At 35.5% G+C, this 15,707-nt stretch overlaps 1 long non-coding RNA gene across 1 annotated transcript in view; it reads left to right on the top strand.

The window, feature by feature from the left end:
• The first annotated feature begins 2,620 nt into the window (after positions 1–2,620).
• LOC140503125 (uncharacterized) overlaps positions 2,621–15,707 on the top strand; it is a 64,588-nt gene continuing 51,501 nt past the window's right edge. Inside the window, exon 1 of the long non-coding RNA XR_011966710.1 lies at positions 2,621–2,773. This is a non-coding gene — a long non-coding RNA (uncharacterized lncRNA). The remainder of the gene's footprint in view (positions 2,774–15,707) is intronic.

The following is a 15,707-nucleotide window of genomic DNA, read 5'->3' as shown; positions in this document are numbered from 1 at the left end:
GACCCAGGTGGAATAAAGGAGAGTGTTCACTCCAGGTATTGATAGAAAACGTTTGTACTTCTGTTCTTGCTGTATGTCTGTGAAAGATGTGCCCTTTGTAAAAGCTAATTGATGTTAATTTGTTAAATGGAAATGGAACACTAATCATGGGCGGTTGACAGTGGGAATGACATATAATGGAGCTTCAAACCAATAGAATTATGAGGATATTTCCAACCCCTTAGGGTACCCCTAAAATCCTGAAGGGAAGATGTATCTGGCCTCATTCTGAGAGAAGGGAGGTTAGATTACTAAGGAAGAAAAACAAAATAGAGAAATGGGAGGAAATATCTTTTACAACTAAGGGCAGAGAAAAAGTTCTGGGGAGACAAAGGAGACAGGATCATAGAAAAACACTTTAAATCAACATTTGTGATTACTTAAAACATTAAATATAAAGTAATAATAGCAGGATAGGAGCTTCTGCCAGGGTTATTTCTATTTAAACTACCTCAAAGAAGATGAGAAGATTAAGATGGTTATTATTGTTAATAACAAGATAATCAGCTTACATTTACGTAGCACTTAACGTGCATTAATTAGATACTCCTACACATACCCTTATTAAGTAAGTATTGTCATTACGCCATGTTGATCATCCTATTTAATATGCTGTCTCTTAGAACCTATAGCCAGATTCATGTTCCACGTCCAAAAACATACTGGTTGTGTAATTTTAGGAAAGTTAATTAGGCTCTCTGATCCTCAGGTTTTTCATCTGCAAAACCAGACGTTGATCTTTGTACTAGTTATCTCACATGAACATTAGAGAGTATTTATAAACTTTTTTTGATAAATTATTGTATGGTTGGTGTGAACTACATATATTATCCAGGGGAAAGAGCGTTAGTGCTAGAGTCAACGGACCTCTGTTCAATTTGTTGCCTGTGTGACCCTAAGTGAATCATTTAATGCCCATAGATTTGTATTTTCTCATCTTTAAAATGGGATAGAGGCTGAACTAGAGGGTTCTAAGCTCCCTTCCAGCTCTAGATACATAATACTATGTCAATGCTGAGACATTAAAAATGATTGGTAAAAATTCTGCCTTGAAAACGGTCTATGGTCCAGTCTGTGGAACAGTACTTAAACTGTCTTTATATGAATAATTCCAAGTGCTCACGGTATAGTGCAAAGCCAGAGGCCTGGGTTCGTGTTCTGGCTTTGTTCCTTACTAGTCCCAAGACCTTTGGTAAGTCACTTAACGTCTCCTGTCCTCACCTTACTCATCTATCAAATGAGAATAGTAACATATTCCCTTCCTCTCTACATGGGTTCTAAAATCACTTCCAATTTTAAATCCCTTCACACAAAATATGAAATGTTTCACCAAAAAGCACAGTAACTTGCCCATGAACTGCTAAGACTTGGCTTAATCCTCAAAGATTGTTTACTCCACTGCCACACACATGAGTGCACACACACACACACACACACACACCTTTGAATTACTATCAAGTGAACAAACTCACTTTCCAAACTTTGGAAATCCCTTTGATGGTGGTGGGACATCCGTGTTACTTCCAGGTCCTGCTGGATCCTGGAAGTGTAGCTACAACAGAAGTAACAGTAGCTCACAATTATAAAACACCTTCACATTTATAAGGCACTTTATTTTCCTTATCTCATTTCATTCTCACAACAGCCCTGTGAAGGAAGCACTACGTTTATACTCATTTTATAGAGGAAACTAAGATGTAGTGAGGTTAAAGAATTTCCCTAGGGTCACCTAGCTCATGAGTGTCTTCGGCAAGATTGAATTCAAGTCTTCCTGACTTTAAGACCAGCATTCTAGTACATTACACCAGACTGCCTCTTAGGAGTATCTTCATACTTCCATGATTAATATCTCCCCAACCACAAAATGTGATTATTTATTGGTCCTACCAGAAATTGACTACATTAGTTTACCTCTATTACATTATTGGGTTTGGACAGCAGGATTGTAATGTAAGATTAAAAGTGGAGTTCTTTAATATAAGACCTGACAGATGGCTATTTCCTGGATGCATATCATTTCTCCCATGCTTCCATTTTTGTGAAGATTGATTCTCACTTCCAGTTAGCAACAAATTAATACAGTGCCTCTGCCCTCAAAGATATCTCCCATTCTTTTAGACTCCATGAGCTCAGTGTGATTCTTTAATTCAATCAGTTTACATTAAATAAGACTGCCAAGTTCACCAGTAATGCTATTTCAAAGGAGCAGTTGTCAGTCACCACAATCTTTGAGAACAGTAAATAAGCCAAAAACATCAACAAAAAGAAAAACACACAAACCACCCAAAAAACTCTTAGAAAAATGCCTACTCAAAGCAACTGTATCTATACTCTTCTGTTTGTAAAGTAATTAATTTCCAGAATCATCAGCCTATTCAAGGACACATAGCTCAAAATACTGATCACTCAAGTTCAGATGTGAGAGCGATAATGGGAGTTAAAAATCTTCCCCACCTATTGATAGGCCACAGGTGGGGCTATTGAGGAAGGCTTGATTAGGGGAGGCTAATTCTTATGAAAGTCTACACCTTTTGCTGATTGCTAATGAGTTACTGGGTCATGAGGGGTCATGCCCTCTCATTCTGAGAAGAGTATATATACTCTGAAAGGAGGTTTTCCTTTCTGGTTTAGTTTTGGAAGAAGGCTTGCGTGCTAGGTGAGACTCTGGAAAGCCACTAAACAGCCCTCAAGCTTTGAAAACCCAGACGTTGGTGCTTCCTACTCTGGTAACTATGTATGTATGCAATGGTCTGAAAATTGGAAGCCTGTCTACTGGTCTTTATTTCTTTTCTTGTATTTTTCTATATTGGTGAATGACACATGTGCTTGACCAAAGTGATTGTTAACCCCTCCAAAGTTGCCTTTTCTTTAGAAAAACACATCAAAGAACCTGTGATAGGCATTCCAGGGTATGTCAGGGTGCTTGCTGATACAAGAGCCAAATAAGACAATCTCTCAGATAACTTGCCACGGAAGGAAGGGATCTCTTAAATACCAAGGAGCTAATGGGAGCATTGAGAAAGATCATTGCCATAAGAAGAGATTTATTTCAGAAAGCCACAAGTGGAGTTTCAATTCAGCCATTCCTTTTAAATGTAATCTCAGGAAAAAGGGGAAAAAATGAGAGTGAAATTAGTATCCTCAGATTAAAGATAAAAATTGTTGCCTGAGAGACAGATTCCTAATTGAAAAAAATAACCACAGTATTTCTATGCATAGGAATTCAGTATGGGAATATAGCTATTTATATTAAAGTAGGTTTGTTGTTTTAATTATGCCTTCATTCAGCAGTAACTTTGCAAGTAATAGGAAAAATGGTATCCCTTTTTCTGTTACATAATTATGACATCTGATATAACAGCATTTTTCAAAGGAAAATTGGCACAAATTCTGAAAAACTCATTTAGACTGCAGCATAAAGATAGTTAGTCTGAGCTCAAATAAGATTTTTTAGTTCTGAGACCCTGTTTTCATAGTTTCCTCAGAAGAATGTAAGATCTTTGACAATGGGGACTATTGTAATTTTGTCTTTGTATCTCTGGTAACTCACACAGTTCCTGGCACATATAAGTCCTTCCAAAATGTTTGTTGATTCATTCATTGATGTATGTACTCCTTCCACTGGTACAGATTGAAAAGTCTCCATGTCTTAATTGGCCATCTTCATGAGTTACCATGGCTGAGAAATGTCCCATCTGATGGTCAGTTTTCTAGTCATTAATTTTTAAAATTTGATTAATAAATAAATTTAGTTCTCAACAAGCACAAACATTTTAGTATACAAAGAAAAAATTAAAGATTGTATATGAGCTCCTAAACTTCTGTAACATATGCATCCTAATTCCCAACCAAGCTGGGAAATTGGGGAAGGCCAGCCCTATTCTGTAGCCTTGGAACATGACAGGGAAGAGAATGAAGTGTTCAAGAGCTTTTGACATAAGAAACATTCTCTTTTCCCACTATAGTAGATAACAGTTATCTAGTTCCTAACTTTCTCAGGGACCAGCTAGATACCTATGAAGAGAGAGATCAGCTTTGAAAGGCAAATACATGGGCTGAATATAGATTCTCAATATATCCAGCTAGATTTCCTAAAAGCTTCAAGCAATTTTCCTTTGGATGAGATCAAGGCCTCTCTTTTGGTTGAACTTATATATCTCACTACCTGTGAAAAAGCTCATTGACCAAGGGTATTCTCTGATATATTCAAAGGAATTTGCCATTTGCTTAGATCAATGGATTTGCTCACTATTAATTATTTGTGCTAGATTTTTGTGTAATTGGCATGTGGTGTCAAGTGGATATAAACTTGGGGCTCCTTCCTTTAAGGGATAGCAAACAGGGAAATAAGAGATTCCTTTGGCCTTTCAATTTAAAAAATCATGTCACTAAAACAATATTTAGGGTGGCAGATACATATATATATGCATATATATAGGCACACACAAAAATATATTATGTGTATATCTATACACATAAACACACAATACACACATATATATTATATGTAACACATACATACACATGCATATATATATATATATGTTATATGTGTATATAGATATATATTTTTTTTTCTTCTGGTATCCCCCTTAGAATAGAAGAGAGCAGATTGGATTATAATTTGAGGCCAATGAGGGAAATAACCTAAAAAAAATCTCTATCACTGTCCATTCACTCACTCTCCTATAAAGACTTCCCTTTACCTTATTACAAACAAGCATTAACATAGAAATCAACGAGAATTAGGGAGGGAGGCAGGAGCGAGGGAGAGGGAAAAGAATACTAAAAACTGGGGGAACAGGAATGGCTTTCAATGAGATATGGCTCTTGAAATGAATTCTGAAGCAAATAAGGATTCAAGAGATCTATGATTTCAAAATTGTGGGTACTCTTCGACATTTTGGTTCAAATCAGAACCTAAAATGTTTGTTTCATTTGGTGGGAATCTTGTCCCTCTCCTCTCTTGGAGCCTACAGAGTGTCCACCCAGTGTGCTGGGGCTTTCTCCTTGATCTTTTGGTATTATGTAGATATCGCTGTAGTGAATGCTCTGTGGCTCACCTATACTACATAACTAAGTCTCTTTTTTGCATACATCCCTGAGACAATTCTTTATATGTCATTCCTTGTGTACTTCACTCATAATATGATTTCCCTAAGTCTTACCCCTTATACACCTTTCACAATACTCTTTTCCACAAGATGCCACAGAGCAATAGCATCCCTAGAATAACATTGACATTAAAATTTGAGATTTTCAGTCATTCAATCAATGCACATTTACTAATTCCCACTATGTATATGTCAGGCATTAAGCTAAGTGCACTATTTCTACTTGTTCATGTAGGACATTAGATCCTGTGATTCTAGAGTAAAAATGTGGTATTTCCACTGATATTAATGGAAAAATTAATTTGTTACATTAATCATGCCAAGGTTTTTCCCTTTTTTTGTGTGTTAGCTCTCTTCCTTCCTGTTTCATATGGCGGTGATGTGATTGGACTGGCTCTTTAGGAAAATCAGTGGGAAGGGGGAGGGAAGACATTTAAAGCAGACAAACTCACCAATGGGCTGTTGTGGTAGTCCAGGAGTGAGATGATGAGGGTCTAAGCTGTAGTGGTGGCAGCATCAGAGGAGAGAAGGGGTCATATCTGATGGATATTGTAAAGATAAAATGGACAGGTCTTTGTGACATATAATTTAACTCAAATTTCTCATTTTAAAGATCAGGAAATTAAGGCCAAGAAAAGTTTTACTATTTCTTAATGGTCATAAATGCTAGTAAGTGGCAAGCTATGGGTTTGAACCCAGATCTTCTCAGTCCATATTCTGTGGTTTTTATCCTACACAGTTCTTAGTCAATTATCTTCTTCAGTGTCTAAATCTTTGTTTCTTTTTGTACCATCTCTACTTTATCGTGAAGAAAATGAGGAGCTGTGGTGTTAGAGGAAAAATGATGTATTTTCATTACAATTGAAAGGAAAATCAATTTATTGTGGTAATCTCAGCAGCTTTTCCCTCACTTTTTTGTGTTTGCTCTCCTTCCTGTTTTATCCTTAAAGTATCTGATAATATAATCAATTGTCATTACATCTTATGCTCAAATTCATGGAAACATATGACCCTTCTTTGCTTCTTATTGCTTTATTAGGTGAAATTGCTCATAATCTTACATCAATTTCTTACTTTAAATTTTGTGACTGTTTATATTCTAAACCAATATTGCCCTTGACTGCTAATTCACAAAACTTCAAAGCTAGGTTGGACTTCAGAAATCATCTAGACAAGTACACACCTATAAAACAAATCCTCTCAACAACATATTCACAAAAAGTGACTTAAAAATACTGAAAGTCCTAGAACAGGAAAACGTTATTTTCCCAAAACAGCCTGTTCCAAATTTATTAAGTGAAAATTAATTTAAAAGCATTTACTAATGTAATGATCAACCACAATTCCAGAGAAAATATGATTAAACATGCTACTCACCTCCTGACAGAAGTGATGGACTCAAGAAACAGAATTAGGCATATGTTTTTCTACATAGTCAATGTGGGAATTTGTTTATTAGGCTATGTATATTTGTTATAAGGTATTTTTTCCTCTTTTTTTTTCTTTTCTTCAATGGAAGGGGAAAGTACGTAAGAAAAATATGCTTATTTTCAAATTTAAAACATTTATAAAGTTTTTCTTTTGTGCTAGGTGCTGAAGATACAAATAGAAAAGCAATATAGTCCCAAATCTCAAGGGTTCTCACATTCAAATTGAGAGCAGCAACACCTTGAGAGCAGCTAAGATGTAAAGCAGATAGAAAGACCCAGGGGTCCTTTGGGGAAAGTGAAAGCATAGAAGACAAAATCCATCGTTCTACCTTCTCACCAGAAAGATAATTGTTGGTGAATTATTTTGACTCACTGAATTGGTTTGCGTTGCTATGCCTACCACAATATTGAGTTACTAGAGGAGCCCTAGCCTACAAACTGTTGGGAAGGATACAGTTGACTCAAGGATCAAAGTAGAGTGGACTCCCTGTGGGAAAGGAGGAATCAGGAGTTGGAGTCTTTTCAAGGGACAAAAGAAAAAGAGAATGTTGACGTGAAGATTAAACATGGCAAAACTTGGGTAGGAGACGACTTGGAACAAGAGAAAAGGATTCAACAACCTATCCTAATGGAATTTCTAATAACTAGAACTATGTGGGCAAGGATAGGGCTGAGATATTGTGAAGGAAGGGAGGGAGAGTCCTTATAATAAGTTTAAATTTTATCTCTCTTGAAATGTCCACTTCTGCCATATGAGACCTAGTGAAACAAATTTAATTTCCCTCCCATGTGAAAATACTTCAAATGACACATGAATCTCTATGTTAAACTCTGTCATTTTCTTTATATGAAAGAATCATATGGCATTAATGTAAGATCTTTCAAACTATATATATATATATTCTGCTGCAGGTTGACCAGGGCAGAGCAGAGTGAGACTATTATTTCCCTGATAATTTTCTGGCAAAAAGAGCTTATACTTGATGTCTAAAGTGGCTTCTGAGCTTCTTCAGTTTCATCATTGTAGTGATTGTATTAAATTATATAAATTTTCTTTTAGAAATATGAAAACCTATGTCAATGCCTGTTCGTTTATTCCCCTGCATTTTTTTTCTGTTCCAATATCTCATTCAACTAGGTCAAATTAGGGTTGTTATTGTACCCCATATCTTCTTTTCCAATTAGGGATTGATTTTTATATTTAGCAAATTTATAACCTGACAGACCATAGTTTATTTAGAAATGTCTGCCATGTGATTTCCTGTCAGTCATTTCCTGTCTGGTAAAATATAAGTGACTTCATTTTGTTGATGTTACTTGGTCCTCCAGTACAACCACCACATTTATACTCTAACATCAGAGCTCCAGATGTTTGCAAAGGAAGGATAAAAATGTAATTAATGATAAAAAAGACAAGAAAAACAACTGGATTGGAATAAGTGTATATGGGGGAGATCTATACTGTCAGGGAATAAGATTGTGAGAGTTTTAAGTTATTGATATATAAACTATATGAAAATATTAAAGTCATGGGAAAAAACTCAGATAATTTAAAAAACACCCTCCCCATAAAAAGCACATTAGGAAATGCCATTTTAAATGCCTACTCACATAGCTTTACAAAATATTTGTGCATGTCATCTATGTGTGATTTGAAGACGTGGTTAATGAGGGTAATTAGGAAACAATTAGTCATTCACAGGTGATATTAAACAATGCACTACATCTCAACCATTCTGTGATTGATCACAACGTGGAAAGAATTTGAGATCTTGTTAGGCTTATTGTTTGCCGATTGTGTAACAGTATTTGATTGTGTAGAGCAAAATGCTGATTTAAAAGCTCTTTTCTAACAGGATTCATACAAGATTCCTTGAAAGACATTGCAAGAAGCAATTGTGTTCATCTGCCCTTTGATAGGAAAAGAGGCATAAAACAGGGAGAGGTACAGTTTGCAAAAGTTTTTATCACTGTGATAGAGGAGATACTATGCCAAATCCAAGCTGAAAAGGATCTCTCTATGGCTAGTGAAATTCTCTAGATGCTCTTTTTTGGGGAAGACATTGCCAGGTTGTGTTAAGCTCTGGAATATTGGAGAAAATATATGATTCAATTCATATCATATATGGCCATCCACACAAAAAAGAAAAGAACAAATGCAGAATATAAATAGGACAAATTATGAAATCACCAAGTTAGATGGTCAATTTGTCCACTGCTAAAATATATAGGACAGACATACAGATGGTTAACGAATTGAGCACAAATTTGAAAAGGAGGAACATATTTCCTTTGAGAAAGTGAAGATCTCTTGTAATGGTAAGCTTCACCTGGAAACAATTTTTCAATTCCAACTGATTATGAATGGCAGTAGAAATTAAGCAATCTCCAAAGAAATGGAGAGTGATGCATTAAAGATAGGTGTAGGCTGCAACATATAACCAAGGAGGAAACAACAACAATGAAAAACAATAAAAGAGTTGGCTTTTATGTAGCACCTAAAGGTTTGCAGAATACTTCACACTTATGTCATTTCACCTTCATAAAAACCTTGAGAAGTAGGTGTTATTATCTCTGTTATAGTTGAGAAAACTGAGGCTGAAAAGTTACGTGACTGGCCAATAGTCATAGATAGTAAATATCTGAATCAACATTTGAATGACCTTTTGATGAAAGAGTAGAAGAGTTGTTCACATAAAAGAGCATCCGAGGTGTTTTTACTGGAACCTTCACAATGCTAGGAGGAAACAAGAAGTTTGGGGCATACCTCCCTACGAAGAACTCATGATACTTCACGGACAAAAGTCATAAAATGGGCAAAGATGGAGGGGTTACAACATGCATCATTGGAGGGGAACTCTCAAATCAGTATAATTATTTAAGTATTCAAGTGTTCCATTCCCACCTAAATAGCACTCCTTAATTCTATGATTTAGGGCAGCTAGGTGGTACAGTAAAAAAGTAAAAAAAATCAAATCTTCCTGAGTTCGAATCTAGTCTCATACACTTGCTAGCTATGTGACCCTGGGCAAGTCAGTTAACCCCCTTTGCCTCAGTTTCCTCATCAGTCAAAGGAGCTGGAAAAGGAAATGACAAATCACTCCAGTATCTTTGTCAGGAAAACCCCAAATGGGGTCACAAAGAGTTGGACACAACTGAAAAAACTGAACAAGAAGTATTCATGATAAATAGATGTTTGATTTCAGTATAGCTTAAATGCCTATGGCCTATATTTTCTTTCTTTTTTAATAGTATTTTACTTTTCTTCCCAATTACATGTCAAGACAATTTCTAACATTCATTTTTACAAGATTTTGAGTTCCAAATTTTTCTCCCTCCCCTTCCCTCTTCTGAAAATGGTAGGCAGTTTGAAATGGGTGGTGTGTGCTCTATCACGTAAAACATATTTTCGTATTAGTCATAGTTGTGAAATAAGAAACAGACCCAAAGGAATTAAAACCATGAAAAAGAATAAATTAAGTGAAAAATATATGATTTGATCTGCATTCAAAGCCCATCAGTTCATTATGTGAATGTGGCATTTTCCATCTTGAGTCTTTTGTACTTGGCTCATTGTGTTGCTGTGAAGCACTGCACAGCTGATCATCATAAAATGTTGCTCATACTGTATACAATATTTTCCTGATTCTCCTTTTTCCCTTTGCATCAGCTTTTATAAGTCCTTCAAAGTTTTTCTGAAATATGCCTGTTCATAATTTCTTTTTTCACAATACTATTCCATTACATTCATATACCATACTTTGTTCAGCAATTCCCCAATTGATAGACATCCCCTCAATTTCCAATGTGTTGCACCATGAGAATGGCTGCTATGAATATTTTTGTATGTGTAGGTCTTTTACTCCTTTTTATGATTTCTCTGGGATACAGACTTAGTGGTGGTATTGTTGGATCAAAGGGTATGCATAGTTTGGTTGCCCTTTGGGCATAGTTTTAAATTGCTCTCCAGAATGGTTGGATCAGTTCACAACTCCACCAACAGTGCATTAGTATTCCTATTTTCCCACATCTTCTTGAACATTTATTATTTTCCTTTTTATCATATTAGTCAATCTGATAGGTGTGAGGAGGTACCTCAGAGTTATTTTAATTTACATTTCTCTAATCAAAAGTGATTTAGAGCACTTGTACAATATGACTATAGATAGCTTTGATTTCTTCATCTGAAAATTGCCTGTTCTTATCCTTTGACCACTTATCAGTTGGAGAATGTTTTTTTCTTAAAATTTAACTCAGTTTTCTGTGTACTTGAGAAATGAGGCCTTTATCAGAGACATATCGTGTAAAGATCATTTCCAGTTTTCTGCTTCCCTTCTAATTTTGACCACATTAGTTTTATTTGTACAAAATCTTTTTAATTTAATAGAATCAAAATTATCTCTTTTACATTCTGTAATGCTCTTTATCTCTTGTTTGATCATGAATTCTTCCCCTCCCCAGATATCTGACATTTATACTATTCTGTGCTCTTCTCATTTACTTATGGTGCCACCTTTTATGTCTTAATCATTTGACCTTGACTTGATATATGGTGTGAGATGTGGATCTATAGCTAGTGTATTTTCCCAACAGCTTCTGACAAATAGTGAATTCTTATCTCGAAGGCTGGAGTTTTGGGGTTTATCAAACACAAGGTCACTATGGCCATTGACTTCAGCATGTATACCTAATCTATTCCACTCATCCACCACTCTGTTTCTTAGCACCAAATAGTTTTGATGATTACTACTTTATAATATTGTTTGTTATATGATCTTGCAAAGCCAACTTCCTTTGAATTTTTTCATTAATTCCCTTGATATTCTTGACTTTTTGTTCTTGCAGATGAATTTTATTATTTTTTCTAACTCTATGAAATAATTTTTAGTAGTTTGATTTGTATGGCACATTACAATGTAAAATGAAAAAGGATTCCATGCCTTGTTTCTTGTTAATCTGGAGTGTACAATAAATCCAACTGTATAAACTCCTATCTTTAAATTCTTTAGAGAACCCAAGACCTCTCTTTCAATTCAGCCAAAACTTCCATATAACTTTTGGTTTTGTATATAGTAAAGCTGTCAGTATTAATCAGATTGAGTTCCTATTGATGCATGCCAACTTGTTGGTCACTGGATAAGGATTTCATATTTAGAGTACCAATAGGTTTCGTTTTCTAGATGGACTGGAAATAGTGATTCATAGCATCCTCCCTACCCTTTGTCTCAGTACTCTGAAAACATCACTTTAGGAGCAAAATGAATGCATAGAACTTTGGATAATATTATATTTTCCTCTGTTTCACGTGTTGTCATGGTCAGAGATTTCATCACTTAGAGAGGAGTCCATTAGGAACAAAACCATTTTTACTTAGCTAGGACCATCCTCAGATATACAAACATGATAGAATCTGTCAGAGCCTATGTTCAAAGAAAACAATGTTTGTAAAGTGCTTTTCATTGTGCCTAGCACAGAGTAGGTACTTAATAAATGCTTATTCCCATCCCAATATTTCTCTTAATTGAAAAAAAAATCCAGGCTCACTCACCTTCATACTACAATGAGGCATCAGAACGGAACTTTTGTGGAAATTTTTAATAGAAATGTAAAGGATCAGTATCACTGGTAGTGAATTTTGGTCAAGAATTCTCACTAGTTTTAGATTCATGACATTGATAAGATGAGTAGGTTTAGAAAATGAGCTGTCTATACAGTATATGGAAAGGATCCCAGAAGTTCAAGTAAAAAATCTCAGGGTTTAATCCTAGATCTGTCATAAATTAACTGTGTGACCTGAGGCTATTCTGTTTTCCTCTGGGCTTCAATTTACTCATTTTTAAAACAAAGGGATGGTACTAGATGACCTATATGATTCCTTTCAGCTCTAATGTTCTATGACCCTATGTTTTGTTTTTTTAACCGTTCTGTTCATCTGCTTATTTGGGGGTTTAGAAATATCCCCATGACCTGAAATGAAAGTGATAAATCAATTAGTATTCATTTGGATGTAGTTCATTCTGGGTAATGTTTTTGTCAGACCTCTTTCAAAATCAAGCTGCTAGTAAAGAACCCATATATGTTGGTAATACGTGGTACAAAAGGTCATCATTACTAAGATTTTCACTGAAAATGCCCTAAAAACATCAAAACAATTCTTTTTTTTTTTTTTTTGCTCTTCCCTTTCAAGCATTTTAAACTCCTATAAGAGCTGATATGGTAGAACCTAGAGGAAAAAAAAAGTGTAGAGTTGCCTAAAAATAGCTTTAGCTTCTGTGAACAAAAAAGAAAAAAGAGAGAGAACTAGACCTAAGCCCAATCATATTAGGAAATGGGCATATTTCCTTTGAAAGAGCTGAAAAAGGACAACAAGAACTGCTAGGGAAAATGGTATGGAGATTAAATGAGAAAAATGTTTGCACTAGAAAATTATGGAAAGCTGCCCACTTAAACATCATATTCAGTCTTGATTTTCTTTAATGTGTCTCCACACACACACACATACACACACACACACACACACACACACACACACACCATACAAATATCTTTAAATACAGATGCTACAGAGCATTTTATGTACCAGCTTCTCTAAGGACAATGAAGGAATCATTGTTTATTACCTAATCCTATATTTAGATGCAGAAAGACTCAAGATGGATTTAATTCCAACCCTATGTGAAGCATGAATATTCTCCTAAATATGAGATAGTATATAGTAATGGAAAGATCATTGAATTTGGAGGCAGATGACCTGGGTTTGAAATCTGTCTACAGCTTATTTTCAGTGTGACCTTGGGCATATCACTGAACTTTTCTAGATCTCTCTGGGTATCAGTTATTTCATTTATAACATAAGGGGTTTAAACTGGATGATCTCTAAGGTCTTCATAGCTCTAAGTTCTATTACTCCAAATAAGTAACCATTCAAACTCTGCTAGGATTTATCTATAGCAATGTTAAATTCACTATCTACCAGGGCAAGCTGATCTATTTTGGAAGAACTCTAATTATTAGGAAGTTTTAAGAAAAAAAAAACACTTCAAAAGTAAAGTTTTATTGAGTGTTATCTATAAATTCCAGCCAGTTATCCAGTGAGTTTTGCTCACTGGATTCAAGAAGAATTAAAATAATTGCCTTTAAATACATCTATCAATGAAATATTTAAATAAGGTTTATCTTTTGGTCTCCTAATTCAATTCAACAAATATACGTTAAGTGCTCCTCTCTGTACCAGGGGATTAATGAGTAAAATGTGTTAAGAGAGCCTACCCTCAAATAGCTTACATTCTACTGAGTAGCTATAAGAAACTTCTACAAATCTATCATTAAGTTTGTAAAGCAACAGTAGAGTACTATATCATTTGATGCTCATAATAACTCTGGCAGGTAGGTGTTATTATTATCATCAGCTTTTTATAGATACAGAAACTGAGGCAGACTGTGGTCACGTACCTTGGCCAGGCTCAGACTGCTATTAAGTATTGGAAGCCAAATTTGAACTCTGGTTTTCCTAACTCCAGCCATGTTCATTTCTCTGTCCCCTGCACCACCAAGGTGTATCATAAGGAATGAGTACATTCAAGATCTTTCACCTTTATGGTAACCAACCCTGTGGGGACCTCATCTTGTCAATCTCCTTTCTATAATTTGGCACTCAGAACTGAAAGTGGAATGATTGATTTACATTTAAGGAAGAGAGGCAAAGCTCATGCTGAGTTTTGCTTTATTCGTATTAAAACAAGAGCTTCTGTAAGCAAATGTACCAGTCTGTGGCACTGACATCTGGGTGCTGTTTGTCCCAATTTGGGATATGTCACAACATCAGAAGCTAGTCAGCTCTACCAGGACCAGCAACTGACCTGATTGGCTCCTGCACACTGGGACTTACTCTGATTTATTCTTAGGAATAAACCACAGAAGTTAGTGACTTTTATAAATACATGAATAGAGGGTAAGCAGATGTTTGACATCTTTGAATAAAAGAGTTCTGACTAAGCTATATATACAGGCATACTGGGTTGGGGAAATTTCCTTTATGGTAAATTTCCTTTAGTGTTCCATGGATTCATCAGTCTTGTAGCTATTTCTCTCTACCCATTCTCTGCCCTTGGGGGAAAAGGTCTAACCAGACTGCCTCAGAACTCAGCCCTCCAGATGTGATCTAGCAAGGGCAAAGTGCAGCAGGTCTCTCACCTTCCTCAATTTTTATTAATAGTGTCCAAGATTGTATTAGCTTTTTCAACTGATGCATCATACTGTTAAATATTAGACACAGCAGCACAAAGATGTATGATATATTTTCTACTGTTCTCAGGGTCACTTGGGAATAACAAATACCATGGTGCTGATGCAGAATTCTAACAGTCCAGCACGTCTTATATTCTTATCTGAAAATAAGAGCAGGAAGAACCAGGATATGTAGAGTTGACTGGTCACAAAGCAGACACATTGTCCTCTCAACCTTTTTCATCAGTGAATTTTGCTTAGTGATTTTGCTCTAGAGGGACATGAAAACAAAAATTGAAAGACTAATTATCAGTTTTATTCCTCCTCAATTTTTACCCCCAGTGACTTTTCCAGTAGCAAATTCCCATGTTGTAGAACTATTAAATGGGATCCATGATCACTCATAAAACACTGGTCTAACTACCCACAAAACACAAACTAAGTGGACAAAAAATGACTACTTTTCAGAGAAAAATGTGATTTGATGGACTATCTGCAGAGCTCACCCATTAATTTGTGTGTGTGTATGTGTGTATATATATATATGTATGTATTTATAACTCATACTCTCTGTCTACATATACATACATACACACATATACATACACACAGACATGTTCTCACATGGCATGACAATTACATATGTGTGCACGCATATGTAACATGCCTATATGCACATAACATATATGTTGTACATATACACATAACAATGTGACAGTGTATGATGTGGCAGTTGAAAAAGTTAATATGATTCTGTACTCTGTAATAATGAAAGTTCAATAGATTACACTAACAAATTTCCAATGTCAGGTGAAAGAGAGGGAGGCCATCAACAGCTTAAAGGAAGACTTGGGCAGAGACAAGATGGCAGAGTAGGACTGACCAACTCTAAGTCTCC

This window comes from Notamacropus eugenii, chromosome 5 (genome assembly GCF_028372415.1).
Source record: "Notamacropus eugenii isolate mMacEug1 chromosome 5, mMacEug1.pri_v2, whole genome shotgun sequence".
NCBI lineage: Eukaryota > Metazoa > Chordata > Mammalia > Diprotodontia > Macropodidae > Notamacropus > Notamacropus eugenii.
The sequence above is the reverse complement of the archived record's forward strand: the minus strand, read 5'-3'. Positions and strand labels throughout refer to the sequence as shown.